The 18,328-nt window shown below is 38.2% G+C and overlaps 1 protein-coding gene across 1 annotated transcript in view; it reads right to left on the bottom strand.

The window, feature by feature from the left end:
* Positions 1-12,860, bottom strand: part of sema3b (sema domain, immunoglobulin domain (Ig), short basic domain, secreted, (semaphorin) 3B) — a 39,021-nt gene extending 26,161 nt beyond the window's left edge. Inside the window, exon 1 of the mRNA XM_067413668.1 lies at positions 12,372-12,860. The gene's annotated coding sequence lies outside the window, so the exon portion shown is untranslated. The remainder of the gene's footprint in view (positions 1-12,371) is intronic.
* Between the last annotated feature and the right edge of the window lie 5,468 nt (positions 12,861-18,328).

Genomic DNA, 18,328 nt, shown 5'->3' with positions numbered 1-18,328 from the left:
GATGAGACTTTCAACCAACATAACAAAAAAAATTCTGTAGAGAATGACCTATTGCACCTTTAATATTGTTTATCTAACATGTCCAACTGTGTAGGATATATACATGCATCACTATTTTTTTTCTCTGAATATCATGAAAGTGCCCACCAGTGTCATTTTCATCCCATCTCAAATGATGTATTGTGTTTAACAGCATTTTGTGATGCAAATGACAGTAATGAAAATTACATTTGAAATATTTTAGGAATTTAAAAATGACAAACTCTTCTCTTGCTAAGGTCAATTTTACAGCTAACAATTTATATTTTATATATTTTTATATATCAAAATAAACACAATTAAATACTAATTTTGGAAATGATAATAAAATAACCTACTCACAAGTGGTTTATTGTGATTTTTTTTCTTCTCTTCACTCAACAAATCTTTACATATTACAAGCACTTCACTGTTTTAAAAGTGCACTAACTTTACAACAACAAAACATTGTTGGTGTGATTGACTTTTTTCACTGTTTGTTTAGATTGGTTTAGTTTTGAGTTCTGGGACAAGGTGACCCATTTTAGGGTGAATTCAGGGTGATTGGGACACTTGTAGCCATTTAAATGACTTCAATGGTCAATGGTTTCAATTCAAAACATTTTTGCCCAATTTCGAAGAAACCTATAAACTGTGCATTTTGCACGAAGACCATTACTAGCATGAAATCTGTCCAGTCTGTGGACAATAAATGTGTGAGCCCGGGATGGCACAGTGTATATGTGTGTCTTACACAGAGTCATCTGTCATCTCAGCCCGGGCTGGATTCCGGGTCCGTGTTGTAAGTTCTAAGACCCGTAACTAATAACCATGACCGTGGTTGACTCGGCAACATGACATTAAACAAATTCCAGAACTAAGAGGGCGATTATCACTACGGCGACATCGCAGTGTCACCCACTCGGGTCCGACCATAATACTCCAATCTGATTGGCCAGTAGGCGTGAACCACCGCAATTGGCTTAACGTTTTGGGACTGAGGATGTCATAACTCACCCAGCTGACATTTAAATGTGCTAATTTAGGCTAAAAGCACACCAGCATTCAGAAGGTGAAAATTACACGCTCTTAATTTCAGCCCTGGTTTAAGAGTTTTGTTTCTCATGGTTCCGTTTTTTTCACACACTCCTCTGGCATTCACAAAACTCTGAACCTGTGATTAGGGTCTGCACACATTCCACATGCTTCTCAAACTGAATATAATCTATAGTCTCTCCATTTCACTCTCTCATTTTTTCTCTCCCCCTTTATCTCTCCCCCAGGGTCAAACCATCATGAAGTTAAACCCTTTCACCCATAATCCTCCGTGTCTTTGAAGTGGGCAACAACAAGGTAACAAAATTCACACACACACACAAATGGTTACTTAGCTATCTAAATGAGGACATATAGGACACATATGGATATATATTTTGCTGAAGACTAACCCCTAGATCCTAGCATAAGACCTTTTTGAACTTTTAGAATATAAAAATATATTATTTATGAACCATTCTTCCATTGATTTGTCAGATTGCCCCCCCCCCCCCCCCCCACTAAAATCAAACAAACCATCATCAGTAATCTGCAAATATCTGTTCCAGCTCTTTTGCACCACACACAAAGCATTTTCTCATGAGACCGATTTAGCACTAGTCCTAGGCCACTTCCGTTGGGCCATTTTCCGTGACCTAAAACGGCAGAAGAGTGAACCAGTGGGAAATCCAACATCCACTACACACACTGACAGGGTCAATCACTGGCCCCACCCCCTGGTAGGATTATAGATGATTGACAGCTGCTTTATAGAAAAAATGTCACTGATTAATATGACTTCAACCTTTTCTTCTTGCTCTCTGTTCTTCATTTTTTTCTTTCACTCTCTATTTAGTCTAGGAGAAACGGAGGTCACACTTGTTTGGATGGAAGTGGAAGTAGATTTGGAAAACACTTTGACAAGTCTTCTGCTCTCCTTCCCGTTCCTGCCTTCACACACAGCGCATGACTCCCTGGAGCGGCTGAAGATCTGCTCGCAGTAAGAGCTGTCAGAAAAGATTCTGCAGACTGGATAAAGAGACAGTGTGTGTGAGTGTGTCACAGCATACCGTCAGGAAGCTGTCAAGGCCTCTGGTATAATACTAATGATCATACACACACAGCAGTAACATTATTCATGGGGATGGTGAGAGATTATCAGTGGCTTGGCTGATTATGCTGGGAATGTGATGGGATGAGAGTGGCGGATCACCGCGGGAGTTTGAGACTTCGACCCACAAGTCTCTGGGTTTCAGCTCCATATTAACCCAATGGGACGGTCGGAGCCTCTCTCTCTCTCTCTCGCTCACACACACACCCTCTGGATGAGCTGTCTAATAGAGGGGATTTCTGCCTCTTTTGAGAGTGTAATTGAAGGGCAGGGGCAACAGTAAAGAAAGAAGATAGATGGGTTTTACACACACACACACACACACACACACACACACACACACACACACACACACACACACACACACACACACACACACACACCTTGCTTCTCAGGTGTCAGTTAAAAGTGTGATTGGACTATGCAGGTGGGCCATTTATGGTTTCCAAGGAACCACCTAGCTGGGAAATAACCTTTAGAAAAGAAACAGAGCAAGGTGTACTTAACAGGTCAAGGGAAAAATCTCACACACATCATTAAAAAGCATCTAGTCCTCTGCAATTCACTTCTGATTAAACAAAAACACACATTTCTCCTCATCTTAAGCCAAAAAAATTCCAAACCCATCTATTATAAGTCAGACAGAGAGACTGAGAAGGAGACAAAACTTCTAAATTCATCTCTAAATCTGAACTGGTTATATGGTGGAACAAATTATGTAATGGCCTGCAAACAATAAAAAATGATCTAAAAAAGAAACTCTTTATTAGATTCACAGATGCAGCATCCAAAGCAAAACTAGAGCATTTAACATCTTCACGAAGAACCCACTATTATTAACCAGAGATAATATGCACTTATATATTCCATCTTTACCTTGTGCACCCACACACACACACACACACACAAAGAGGATCATAGAAGGGCAAACACTAACAGCAGGTTTTAAAGATATGTGCCATGACAAATGTCAAGTAACTCAACGTAAGCAGATTTGCACAGGGAGTCGACAGCACAGACACCAGCCTTGTGTGTGTGTGCACACTCAAGACTTTGTGTTTAGTTTGGTGAATGTTTAATTTAATTCAGTAATGAGCGCAGCTGCAGGAGAACTGAACAAATGTAATTTCACACATAACAAACGGCCTATATGTACTGATTGAGAAAGAGCGAGAGAAAAGAAAGAAATGACTTTAGAGAGTAAATAAAGTGTTTTATTTTTCTATACTTATGCATAAACTAATATGTAGTTTAAATAGAAATGTTAGAAAGACATGCAGTCTGTCTATAAAAAAACAAAAACATCTGTTATGACTATTTTCTAAATGTATCTTAAAGATCTTTTTGTGAACAATTCATCCATGGATTTGTTTCATGTGTTTTTGTTGACACATTTTTATTCAAAATGTCATAACTAGATCTTCTGGTGAAATGATAGGCTTCTCTCTGCTGATGTTTGCTGGACTTCTCCAGTCATGTTATCTCACTTAAACTCGACTTTTTTGTTGTTGTTGATGTACATTACAATATAGAAGAAACAATCTTCAGTTACATTTTACCTTTAAATTACATTTACAGTGGACAATGTACAATCCGAGGTTCATCTTGATGTTTTTTCTTCCAGAATTCCAGATGGTGATGCATGCAAAATATTCCAGACATAAAGCCACAAAGATGAAAATATTAAAAACAGAATCCTATTTTTGTAATGAGCATTTATAAACGTTTTACACATACTGGCTGAATTTGTATACTGTATGATTTGTGAAACAGTGTGACAGTGTATACATACATAAAAACAACTAAATAATTCCATTGTCATAAAAACTAATTTATATATAATAAACAAAATATATAAAGTAATAGACCATCCAGGCCAAGCCAAGGCAGATCTAATATGAAATATTTATGGACCCTCATACATCAAGTTCACTTAAAAAAAAGAAAAAATCTGTCACCATACTAACCCTCATGTCTTTCCAAACGCATATGGATTTATTTCTTGCATAAGACACAAACGGAGGCTTCTTGCAGAATGTCCAAGGTGCTGTTGTGAAATTAAGTTCACAAAATTTATAGGATGTGAATAAAATGATGTAAAATCTCTTTCCCTCTGTCTCTCTTTATCAAACAACTTTTTCAGTTCTCCGCCATTATGAGGTTACATTTATCTAATATTTTGTATTAATTGTTATAGATTGACGTAGGTACATTTTAATGAAAAGTTTTATGCTTTTTAAACACATTTTATGCTGTTCGATTCTGAAGTACGGTGTGTGAGTTGTTTCCAAAGGAATGCAAGCAGGAATTCTCGTCATTGTCTCCACTAAACGCACACACACACAAAATGCTGAATGTTCAGGAAAGGTCAATACCAGCTGACATCTGGTATAGAAAGTGTCTATGCTAATGGAAATGTGTGGGAATTGTAAGTACTAATCACTACTGGATTAATTAAAGAAACAAGCCGCACAGTAAACTACGGAATTTTACATTTCTCGTCTCTACACACATACACAGGCAAAACTGCCCCACTATCTGCTCTGAGGTGCCCTAGGGCAAATAACCATTGAGGGTGTGTACAGCAGCCAGGTGTGTGTGTGTGTGTGTGTGTGTGTGTGTGTGTGTGTGTGTGTGTGTGTGTGTGTGTGTGTGTGTGTGTGTGTGTGTGTGTGTGTGTGTGTGTGTGTGTGTGTGTGTGTGTGTGTGTGTGTGTGTGTGTGTGTGTGTGTGTGTGTGTGAGAGAGAGAGAGAGAGAGAGAGAGAGAGAGAGAGATTGACAGGTATTGATTTACTATGGCTGAGAGTGCTAGTGGGTAGAATCTCAAAGGCAATGGACATTCAACACTACACACACACACAGTCATTATATTTCACTTGATCATTAGTTTCTTCAGTGGTGCTTCTGCAGTATGTAAATATGTCCACGGTAGATGAAAGTTATACCACTTAAGAAATCAAATAAGTTTGCTAAGAGAGGATTATTTTCTCTTCTCTCTTTCTCTCTATATATCAAGCAAGTAGCTTGTTAGGGGTTTGTGGGCATCAAATCAGAAACTGCAACCACCCCCATCCCTCTTTATCATGGGACTCCATTTTTATACACACATACACACACACACACACACTCACACACACACACACACACACACACACACACACACACACACACAGTCCAATATCTTCTATCTTCTTTCATTATTTAAAAGCTGCTGCTGAACACACACTTTAGTCGACCACTACGGAATAATGAGCTAGGATGCAACATAACCACACACACACACACACACACACACACACACACACACACACACACACACACACACACACACACACACGCACACACACACACACGCACACACACACACACACACACACACACACACGCACACACGCACACACGCACACACGCACACACACACACACACAGACATGAGCAGCATACTATTGAGGGGTGTATGTAGGGACACATTCTCCCCCTTTCCATACACACACACACACACACACACACATACACTTCTACTCCTTGATGAGCATTAGCTAATCCACACTGACGGGCCTGCTCCATTACCCATAATCCTTAATGCTTTTTTAATGTATCGTTCTTTCTTTTTCACTCTGACTGTCTCTCTCTTTCTATAGTGGCATCTTTAGCCAATGGATTTGAACCTGTGTGTGTGTCCAGTCACACTGAGTCCAGTTCTATTAAAGGGAAAATCTATCAGTGTCACACAGTCATTTGCACCTTTTACAGAGGTGTCACGCTGTATTCCATCCCCTATTACAACCAGTTCCAGGAGCTCTAGTGAGGCCAAACGTGAATGACAAGAGGTTTGGGAAGGAAGTAGAGAGGAAGAAATGTTCTTTATGTAGTTGTTTCGATGCCTCTTACCGATTCCTGTTCCTTTACACTTCCATTAAGAATTCATTTGAATCAGTGGAAACCAAAAAGCAATTCTGTTACCTAAGGAGCCCCTAAAAGGACACGGTGAAGAAAAAAAGGGAAAAATATGTTTCGCGTTGTGTTCCACATATAACATTTGCATTTGCTAGAAAAATGTTCACATTCTCCTGAAAAATGTTGCGTTCACTCGCAAAAAGTTTGCGTTCCCGCAAGAAACCTTCCCGCGGGGGTAATGCAAAATGTTTGCATGCTAATAAAAAAGCATTGAAGTAAAGTATAATTTTTCTTCCCATCTCAATTTTTTTTTCCATCACCATGTCCCTCCAGGGTCTCTGTATTTACGAAATGCTGGGATCATTACAATACTAAATGAAACAAAGTGACCACATATTCAATTAATTTATTGACTGACAAAACTCACAATGTGTATTTTTCCAAACCAACCTACTACTTGCAGGTCATCATGATTTATCTGTTGCCTCTTTAATCATAGCCACATAACAACAGACGTACACACTTACATGCACTACACAAACAAACACACTCCCTGTTTTAAAAAGCATGCGTTCAGGAATGCCTTCCTCTTTTTAATCAAGCAGCAATGTTTTGTCATCTTTCAGACCCATATGAAGGCTCTCACTCACACACACACACACAATTTTCTGCGGGCACTGTCTAATGACATCATACCTCTAGGCTTTACTTAAAAAATAAACATTTAGTGATGGAAAAATACTTTAGCCAAAAACACATTCATCTGAGAGGGGTTTATCGAGCTCAGTGGTATGTGTTGTGTGTATCTACTGAGAAAGCAGTGTATACAGTATTTGTGTGTGCACAGGTTTAACTGTACAGTACTGGTCAAATGTTTGAAAATGTCCTCACAAATAGTGAAGCATGCCAAAAACTGACTTTTGTGGACAATTGAAGTGCTCATTGTTTGTATGGTTCATAAATCATGTTTATTTACTGTTATCAACAGGTTTGTGTAGGTTCAGATTTGAGGTTTAGCAAATATCATCAGCATATGGCTTCTCCATTTAGAAACAATAAAAAAGATATATAAGATACACTGCTGTTCAAATGTTTTGAGGCAGTATGATTTTTTTGTTCGAATTAATTCTGTTCTCTTGAACTTTCTATTTATAAAATAATCCTTAAAAAAAGTATGATTTTATAACAACAAAATATTAAGCAGCACAACTGTTTTCAAGATTGAAAATATACTCAAAAAGAAAAGTTTTAAATTTTAATAATATTTCACAATATTAGCCCTGTTTTTACTGTATCTTTGATCAAATACATGCAGCCCTGGTCAGCATAATAGACTAAGAAAAATAGAAAAAATCTTAATGTCCCCAAAAATGTGAACAGTGGTGTCTGTCTGGTGAAACTGTAGAGTGTATAGTGAAAAGTGTGCACAAGTGAGAGTTGAAATGTGGCAACAGCAGCACAAAAGACCATCACAATGGCCTTAATCAGCACATGCACACGCACTTACGTCATAAAACAACTTGTACACCAACTCGCGCACACACCTGTACAAGTCTGTTTGAACACACAAATACACATATTGCATTACAGTATCCTTGCAAAAATTAAAATTAACACCCTCCTGCATTGCTCTCTAATCATTCCTGATCTATCATTCTGTCTTATCTGTTCATCTTCTCCTCTCCCACCAGAGTAAGTATGTTGTCCCACCTTCAGTAAACTGACCTGTTCAATGTTTTTTGCACTTGTTGACTCGGTTCTGTTCTTCTCTCGCCATCTTAATATCCTCTAAAAACTCTCGGGAGACATTCTCAAGGAAGACACAGACACTCAACGTAAACAAACTCAATATCTGAATAATCAAAACAGGAAGAGATAACAAGTTTTATAGACAGCGCTGTTATTGTTAAATTATTAACTTTCGGCAAGCTTTATACCAAATCAGTACTTTGGTCTCGCTCAAGAAACAAAGAAAGATTTGTTTAGACTTAAAGAGACTGTAAAAGATATGAAACCTTTTGTAATAAAGCATCGTTGCATACAGGGTGGTGTTATGTGTGAGTACAAAAAACATGTCTGAATATACAATATATCAAAAGAGAGGACAGAGCCTCTAGCCTAGAAATCTAGCGGCAGCAAATCTAATCTGCCGTGAGTGTCGTCTAGCAACTCTCAATACACTTCTGAGCTGTAAAAAACAAACTCTGGTCAGGCCAATCATATTGTGTATAGAGTCGGTGGGCGGGGCTTAACATAATGACAGCAGAGTTGCGCTTGCGTGCTACTAGTAAACACAGAAACTGGTGAACGGCGGTCTTTCGAATTAGCTTTGACCGTGACTCTGGAAGACTTGGAGTTAAGCTTTTCTCTGAGAAAAGAACAATGAACGGCACTGAAGTCATTCTTAAAAAGGCATGATGTGTTCAGAGTTTTGCCGACCGGATAGGCAAATGTTATCTATCAACGAGCTCCGCTTGGCTTGTCAAGCTACAGAGCCTCAGCTTTAAACAAACATTTTATCCTAGCTTTATGCAATCTTTTTGTATTAATACTTGAATATGGGTACTTTTCATTAAAGAGTTGGTTGATTATGATTTTACTTTTTTAACTTTAGTTAAAGTTAGTGACATCACTAACCCTGCAATTTAGATAAAACCCGCCCCTGAGAACACTCAACAAAGGGGGTGAGATTATCATGACATAATATGCTAATCAATGACTTGAAGATAGTAAATGCCACATCAGCTTCATAAATTCATCAACTAACCATTCAGGAACATCTCGTTGCATTATACATGTTTTCACTTCCTCCTGAGTCTCTCCATCAATGTCCGACTCTGGTTTGAACATATAAAAGGCTAAACAGTTTCTTTGACTGTCTGCATGAGGTTATCAAAGCGGCTAACTGGAGTTCTTGAAGCTCCGCCCCATGAGCAGCAGCTCAGTTGCATTTAAAGGGACACACAAAATCAGCACATATTTGCTCACCCTCAAAAAGTAACATGCTATAAAAATTATCTGTGAGGTATCAATCACCCCTTTAAAAAAGCTCCACAAAACACTTCGTCCAGATTGGATTCAGAACAAAGGACAAAACATAGTAAAGTAACTTACGTCCATCAACACCCCAAGTCTTCACAGTTCAGGGCTTCATTAGGCAGTTTTGGTTTATATGGCACTTATATGTTTCATGATCGAGTTATGTTTCTTTGTTTGTGTTTTTATCCAGAGATTCTACTTCAGAAGATGCGCAAGAGCGTCCCCAACCGTATAACAGTGAAAGCTTTATAACATTATTTATCAACTTATCAACTTCTTGAAAATATACAATACACAATACTAATGTTGATTTGTAGTTTAATAAATTCAAATAACTTCATTACATCAGAACAGTTAACTTGATTTTGTTGTGGAATAACTTTCCAATGGATGTCAGAATGGCATGCTTGAATCTAAAATCTCGTAGCTCACCAAGCCCAGGAGGAGACAAGAGTGACTATATTAGATTAATACGTTTTGAATGTAGTTCTGGAAAGCTGCTGCAGTTATCACACTTGATGTTTTTCCACATAATCTCACACATCTCAGAAACACGAGCAGTTAAACCGCTCCTCTCCCTTCACTGCACCATGTGCAACTTTACATGATCGCCTTTATCTGGTTTCGGGCCACAAGACACAGCTGTTCATACTTCCAAAAGCTTCCTTCTACAGTCTTTGATTCAAAGATGTGAACCTTCACGTCTTCATTCTGACAGACCTCAAATTTATATATTATGAGTCACTGGCTGCGTCCAAAATGGCATACTCTCTTGAATAGGCACTTATTTTTAATGAGTACTTTGCAAGTGCTAAAAATTTATGTTCTATAAAGGATGACGTGTGTATTATGAAAGTAATCTGGACGTACTACATTTGCCATGTTGTCATTATCATGTGACCTACTAGCATCCGTTTCATTGCTTCACCTCCATTCACAAAACCTCTCCCGTGGCCTCATGGAATAGTACATTTTCTATCATATGCATATTTCAGAATTTAGTATTAGGTCATCCGTGTACTTTTTGCTTACTCTTTAACTTCCTGTTTTTCGCCTACTATATAGGGAAGCAATCGATTTTGAAAGCAATTATTGAGTTATGCTGCCGTTGATGCTATAGGTCCTAATCCAAGGTCTCCTCAACCACAAAAAAGAAAAAAATGAAATCACAGAGTATTTATTATGTCTTAATTTGCCTGTAACCTTCATTATAGAGCAACAATGGAGAACAACAAAGGACGTTTTAAAATAATTCTCTGTGGTTGCTTCATCTACCCGGAATATTCCAAAGTCTGCAAACGTAAGTGACATATCAGGGTTTCCGCACTTTCCAAAGACGTTTTCAGGTGTGTGTGATTACTTTAAAAAAAACATTTTGATTAATTAATAACCAATTCAACTGATTTATTGACTTCAAAATTCTAAATGACATAGATGGCTTGTTATCAAGTTTAATTTTAAACAAGAGCAATGCCTAACTGAATTAATGTTTTAAAGTTAAATATATTATAAGCCTGGAGAGCACACTTGTAAGATTCCTGATATATTTTCCATGGTTTGGAAGTCAAAAACATTCACAGTATTGTACAGAATTAATTATTTGTTACAAGAAAACCTAAAGAGTCCAGGCCTACAGGTCCCACCACAGTTAAATAGTACTACACTCCACAAAACAATCAATATCCCCACCATAGAGACACTCGCCCACACCCACCCGCAATCTCCAATCAGTATAGAATCTCCAGCAGTGACACGACATCTGACAACTGTGGTCTAATAGATGGATATAAAGGGCCCTAAAAGAGAGTGTGAGTTTGTGTGAGGGTGAAAGCATGGGTGTGTGTGTGCTTGTGTGAGGAGGGGGAGCCAAATTAATCTGGGGTCTGATACCCCCCTATGGGAGCAGCTCAATTAACGATCCACACCGGCTGAGGCACCGGGCTAAAAGCCATCTCACTCTCAATCTCTCATACTTACTCTCTCTGTCTCTCTACCCACCCCCTAATCCTGAGAGCAAGAATCAAGGAGCCAGAGAGAAATAAAAAAAAAGAAAGAAAGTCACTTGGTGATGCACATTAAAGGAGAGTCTGGAACCATTTGGTTGTGTGTGCACATGAGTCGTTGCGTGTAATTTCATCAAACACACGCGCACACACACAATGTTCTAATAGAGTCGCCACTAAAACAACACAACATTCTTCCCCTACCCGAAAACACAGCTGACCAAAAACACAGCACACTGTGTTTTTGTGTGAATATGAGAGTGTGTGTGTGAGAGAGAAGGTAGGTATGTGAGTGCTTGTGTCTAATTACTATTTTGGGTAGTGCATGGTATGGTGTGATGTGTACACATACTTTGCTATATGTTTGAAGGCAAGATCTGACATAAACACTCGTTTGGGATATTCTGGATGTTGAAAACTGATTGATTGATTGATTGATTGATTGATTGATTGATTGATTGATTGATTGATTGATTGATTGATAAATAAATGAATGCAGTGTAATTGTAAAAATGTATACACACACAGAGAGAGAGAAATAATAGAAGTCTATGGAACATTTCTACTCAGAAAAAAAAACTAAACACATGTCTGTGTGTGAACGTACATTCTCATCTTGTCATCTTTCCATTAATCTGTGATGTTTTGGGGTTGAAAATATAAAAATCATTAAATGTTGATGATGAAGTGATGATAACAGTGTTTTGCTCTTTGTGTGAACCAAAGAACATCCCATGAGCACCACAGGAACCGTCAGAGTTGCACCAGGGTAAATATTTCAGCAGAAACACACTTACAGAATGAGCTTGTCTTTCCCTATCACTCTTCCATTCTTTATCTGTCTCTCTCTCTCTCTCCCTTGGTTATTCACAGACCATTAAATCTTTTAATATCAACCTATAATAAGAAAACGCAGTCCAGTTAAATCAGTCCACAAACATACTGAGACAGACAATCTAAGTAAGAGTTCATACACACATCAACACTTAATTTATCTATACATTACACAAAATCGCAGACTAAACTATAATATTCATATCTAAAAATACATTATCAAGCCATCATTCATGCACAAAGAAGTCGAACAGCTTCTCGCATTGAAGGGCTCCCTGTACACACACTCACTTTTTAAACTATTTGTACGGCCTTTATTCAAAGTATTACAAACATAAAAAAATATTCAACATGGGTTAATATAGATAATCACAAATTGAACCTTCCACGCACTCCTACGTGCACACACAGCATTGCTAGAAAAGAAACTTACCTTTTACTCTTTCAGCTTTTGTCTTTTCTGCTTTTATCGCTTTTCCACGAGTCTTTTAAGCTTCAAGTTCATCCGTTCCTGACAGGTGCCATGGTCCCGTAGACTCCAGAGGAACGACAGGCTCACACACACTCTCCTCAGCCTCTCAAGACGCACACACACGCACGCTGTGAGGAGGAATGACAGATCACAGCAGCAGCAACAGTCCACGCATGAACATGTGTCTCCAATGTGAAGTCCAAGACTTCTTTTAAATCATGTGTCTGGCTTTTTTTGCCTCACTCTCTCTCTCTCAGTCTCTTCTGTCCTTGTCTAAAGTTATTTTCCAGGCTTCCGCTCTCCCTTTTCGCCTTTATTTAATTTCTTATTTGGTAATTCCACTATTTCTTTCTTAGTCGACCTTCTTTTCCCCTCTCTCTCTCTTTCAGTCTTTCTTTGCTTTGGTTCTTGCGCTGACTGCTACCGCAGAGCTCTCCAGCTTTCCCTCTCTCTCTCTCTCTCCCTCTCTCCCCTCCCTCGTTCAGCCACTCCCTCCTGGATGGCAGGCTATTATGGGTGGAGACTGGTCAGAGGTAAAAGTCTCTCTTTCTCCTGTGAATACAGGGATGTACACTATCAGATGTGTTTTTTGTTACGTTGGAATGTTTTAATTAGTTCTGGATGAGTTCCTGTAGACTGCATCGCAACTTTAGTTCACCTTAGGAGTGTAATGAGGTAAATTATTAAAGGGATAGTTTACCCAAAAATGAACTGACCCTCATGTCATTCCAAAATCAACTGACTTTATTTTTTCTGTGGAACATTTTGAGTTTTAAAGAATATTCTAGTTTTTCAAGTCCTCTGAAGCCATATAAAAAGTTTGTGTGAGAAACGGACTGAAACCTAAGACATTATTCACTGAACAGCTTTCATCAGAGGTCATAAGAAATTGATTCATGAACGAATCATTCTTTAGTCAGATACTTTCAATGATTCAGTTGATCCAATTCACAAAACCAACCTAAATAATTTGTCCACAAATTGGACAGACATGGTTCTCAGAGTCAATGATTTGGTCGCAGTGGTTAACAGCTCACTGGTGGGAAGAACTGGTGTGGTTGGTCACAAAAAGCTATTGTATGACTTCAATTGATATGAAATATAGGACACGTGTTGTATTAATAACTTTTATGGTGGTTTATGTATGAAAGCCCAGTAACTATTTATTGTAATTGCAGGAAACAGACAGACCAGAACTTTTTCTCTCAATCTCCCCTTTTTTTGTTTCAGAAAGAAAAGGGAAGAAATTTATATGGGTTTGGAACAATAATAGAGCAAATAAATTATGACAAAATGTTGGTTTTTGGGGTGAACTATCCCTTTATAGAACTTTATATTTAAAGCGGTTTACCCATGAAAATGAATCTGTCTAACAAATGAGATCTGCAATCATTAAACACAGCTCAGTGTGAGCTGCACTACACACTTTCGACTGAGTGGCGTCATTATGGCACCGATGAGACACTCTAGAGGGCAACAGTCAGCAAATATGATTTCATCAAGCTCTCAAACACATTTACATCGTCCCTTTATCGCCTTATTTTTATTCTCTTTTCCTCCTCCTGTTTCACAAAAACACACCTTACCATCCAGGTTTTGGAACCTGAAATCTCAATAATCAGAGATACTCAACTGTACTAAGTTTCACTGTGAGCGGGAGAGAGATAGAGGAAGTGAGATAGAAAGAGAGAGAGCTGGCCCATGTTATATGATACTTACCATAAGCTGTCATGGAGACCTGATGTCGTCAGCAGCATATAATGTAAACCTTTGTTTTCCATTAGCGTCACACACACATAGAAAGACAATAACATACATGCACAGGTGTAAGAATGATTTTCAATGTCATCAGATGTTTTAAACAAGAAAATAATGACAAGTAATTAAGAAAAGTAACGCAGAAATGCCAAGTGAATCCCCATTTGCAACCTTTTAAACTTCCAGAACATGATTTCAGACTGAAACAGGGTATTGTTTTTGAGATAATAAATTAGAATATAAAGCAGACAGGCTGGATGTGAGTTTGCTAAACCAATGGTTAACCCTTTCACCACCAGCGTTTTTGTTTTTTTTTGTAAGTTGCAAGCAAGCATTTTTGATAATTTTTACAAAAATAATTTATGACCCCTAGAATATTTTGTTGTATGAATATCTGAACATGCAATATATCAGAAGAAAGAACAAAGCCTTCTAGCTTCATGCATTCTTATCAAGTTACATGTGAGATAGCTTGTTTCTGCTTCTTCTTTACATGTGTTTTGATTAGGAGATTCAGTACTCTTCCAGAAGATGTGGAATTGTGCAGAAAATTCCATGTTAGGCGGGGAAGTGTTTTCTCACAAATAACGGAAAATTCAGTTTAACAGACAAAATAGAAAATAATTTAGAAATCAAATTGTCATTGATCTTTTGACATGTAAGATGTCATTGTACTATAAAAAATATCCTGTAAGCTTCAGAACTCAAAACTCCCTTGTTAGTCCAAAACAGCTTTGATTGAAAACCAAGCTGCCAAAAAAATCACTTGTTTTGGATTTTGTCACATTATGATAATAGTGGGGTGAAAGGACACCTCTGTAGAAGAAAATCAACCCCTACCTCTACAATGTTGCCTCTTTAGTCCCGTCTATTTGCGCATGCCATGTAGTAGTAAATATGAGAGAGATGCAAACACAGCATTACTCCAGGAACACAACAATAGAGATGACTTTGAGGATTACGAAGATGTTTCGAAGTGCCAAGTCTTTGCATTGCTTTCGTTGTGATCTTAACATTAAGAAAATGTTCAATAGTTTAAAGTATGTAACAAAACAATTTTCAAAACAATTCAACATGTGCAATTTGTTTGGACAAACTGTTACCCAATCATTGGGATGTTTTTTTTATGTAAAAATCTTGATAACATCATGAGTGGACCTCGGAGAACATTCTAAAATTCCGATCCCTTAAAAAATAAAAAGGCCCTTCATTGGTACCCATGCTTCATAAAGAACCTTTAACACCCATTGAACCTTTCCATTGCACAAAAGATTATAGTGGAAAAAAGGTTCAGAATATTAAGATGTTCTTCGCACTAAGAAAGAAAATGGTTATTTTAAGAACTGTTCACTGCAAGATTATTAGGGGAACACAGAATGGTTCTTCTATGGCACCCCCTTTTGAAACCTTTATTTTTGAGTTCACACGGAAAAAAGAACAAATTACACACACTTTTTCACCTGCTCCAATCCTATTTTACTGTATTTTTCTCTCTCTCAGCTAAATGATGATGGAGAACACACACATATACACAGACTTGGTCTCTCCGGGCCACATTCATATGTGTGTGTGTCAGTCTGAATGGTCCAGGTGGAGAAACAAATCAAGAAAAGGGACTGGTGCAGTGAGAGCCATAAAGGCCAGGACCACCCTAAATGAACTAAACACATGAAATTACACAAATCACAAAATATGTGTGTTCATTTAACCTGGCTCATATCTGAGAGATACAACCTTGCATTAAATTCCCAAGTCAAGATTGCTTCCTTTTATCTTACAGAAGGCCTACAATAAGGACAGGTTCCTGTAATTACACGAGTATTCCTGTACAACCATGAGTTAAGAGGCTCGCTCAAGGGCACGGCGGTGACAGAACATGATGGGCATCTTGGTAACCGTTCATTTCATGGGTTGCCCCAACCGGAGATTAAACCTGTGACCTCTGTTACCACATCAGTGCTGTTACTCCACACAGCCATTACTCCTCATCTTCATCTAACCTCAGAGACAGAATAAGGAGACGACAAACCACCGGTAGAAAAATGAATGCGAGGAATCATAATGCTCAAAATGTCAGCTGAAGTAATGCAGTCCTAACTTTTAGTTAAGAGCCAATAGTCTTTTAATAGAGGTATTGCTTTTCATCACCTAATGCATTTGCACATTAGCTGGACCAAACTAAAAATACTTTATTGCACAATTTGAGGGGAAAAAGCAACATTTATTATACAATTTATTATACAATCAATTAATTATACAATCAACAAATAGTTCTGATGATAGTTTTTTCACCCACTTTCATTTTTGCCAGCATGAAAACAAGTATGAATGCTAGCTTTGATTTTGATAAATGAAAAATACCATGAATAATTTCCTTTTTCATTAACATTCATAATGTTCAAGTACATTTACTCAATAAAGCCATGTATACATTTCCTAACCACATGCAATAATATCTATCATGTCTGTCTTTTGCAACTAAACCATGATGGTAATTGATTTAATTAAAATAAATGTTTCCTACATCCATAAATAATATACATCACATTCAAAACTTAATTAAATACAATCAACATTCTTTCAAATGCAGTAATTTAGGAGAGCTCATTATAGTATTGCTGTTTCCACAACACCAATGCATTAAAGGTGGGGTAAGTGCTTTCTGGTAACCGATGGTGATATTTCAAATCACCAAAACAAACACTCCCCTACCCGAAAAGGGTCTTGCCTCTATTTTGATAGCTCCGCCCCACACATACATACATAATGCAGGCAACGAAATCTAATGTTCCATCCGGCCAAGGGTATGATGCCATCAATAAGTGAAAGCAATGCGTGTTACTATTAGCCTAGAAATCTAGACACACCCTAGGGGCCACAACTCGAATTGCAGCCAGGGTTGTCTAGCAACTCTCCATTGGCTTGCGAGCTGGGAAACGCAAACTTTGGTCAGGCCAATCCCGTATATGTATAGAATCGGTGGGCGGGCTTCTTGAAAACAAAGAAGCTGGCGAACAGCGGTCTTTCGAATCGGCTTTGGCCGTGACTCTGGAAAACTTTTCTTTGGATTAAACCCTTCCAAACTGTGTTCCCAGACCCAACTTCATCAGGCTATGTTACTATGGTAATTTAGGTTCAATGTTCAATAAAAAAGTCATCCCTTCCATCCCAAAAGCACAAGCACAGTTCTCATGAACAACTGGAGGCCAGCTAGCACTCATATTACAATTATGACAAGATTAGAGATCACTAAAAGAGGAACCAAAGAAAAATATAGATCACTAAAAGGAACCAAAGGATAATACACAAACATATATTAGGAGTTTATTGTCTTATTTTTTCAGACACACTGCGCACTGATGCTTGAAACAGGTCAGTTGTTTATAGTAGGGCTGCACGATATATCGCATTTTACATGAAAACATGCTAATCACGATTTGGCTAATCGTATTTATCAAATCGCAAAGGCTGCGATGATCTTTTATGTGCAGTTTGTGAGTGTAGGATGGCTCTGGGATCAGTAGTAAATGCTGTTCCATCTAAAAGCACTGCAAGTTTGAGTTGCTTATAACATGCATTTGAAAAAGCAATACGTGTCAAACAGCGTTCCAAACATGAGAAGCAGTCATGTTTAATCAAAGCGTTTTAATATGTTTATGCAGCTCACCATTTTTTGATGTTCATAGCTATAGCGATTTCCATGAAAGACGTGCGCTATTGTACGTCTGCGGGATATACTTGGAGTTCCCAACGCGAGAGCGCCCTCTGGCTCGCGGAGCAGCGTCTACTACTGATCACAGCCGTGCTGCTCTGAGAAGCTGCGCATGCAATTATCGCAGCCTCTGCCAAATCGCGTGCGATTTTATTGCGATTTATCATGCAGCCCTAGTTTATAGGATATGGAAATGAATGGGTCTTTATCATCGCTGAAGTGGACGATGATTAAATTTCACATGGACAAATAAGCGAACATGATAAATGATATATTAGTTCTGTGAAACAAAACAAAACGAATGTAACTTATCTATCGAGAGGAAATGAAGCAACCTCGGCCTTTAATTGCAGGCGTTCACTCTTTGAGTTCTCTCCAGTGCTGGAAAGCTGATACTTCTTGCCTGATTGTAAGCCGCCTTTTGTTCCATAGACATTTTCCAAGTTTT

The sequence above is a fragment of the Pseudorasbora parva genome, chromosome 13 (genome assembly GCF_024679245.1).
Source record: "Pseudorasbora parva isolate DD20220531a chromosome 13, ASM2467924v1, whole genome shotgun sequence".
Classification (NCBI taxonomy): Eukaryota; Metazoa; Chordata; class Actinopteri; order Cypriniformes; family Gobionidae; genus Pseudorasbora; species Pseudorasbora parva.
The sequence above is the reverse complement of the archived record's forward strand: the minus strand, read 5'-3'. Positions and strand labels throughout refer to the sequence as shown.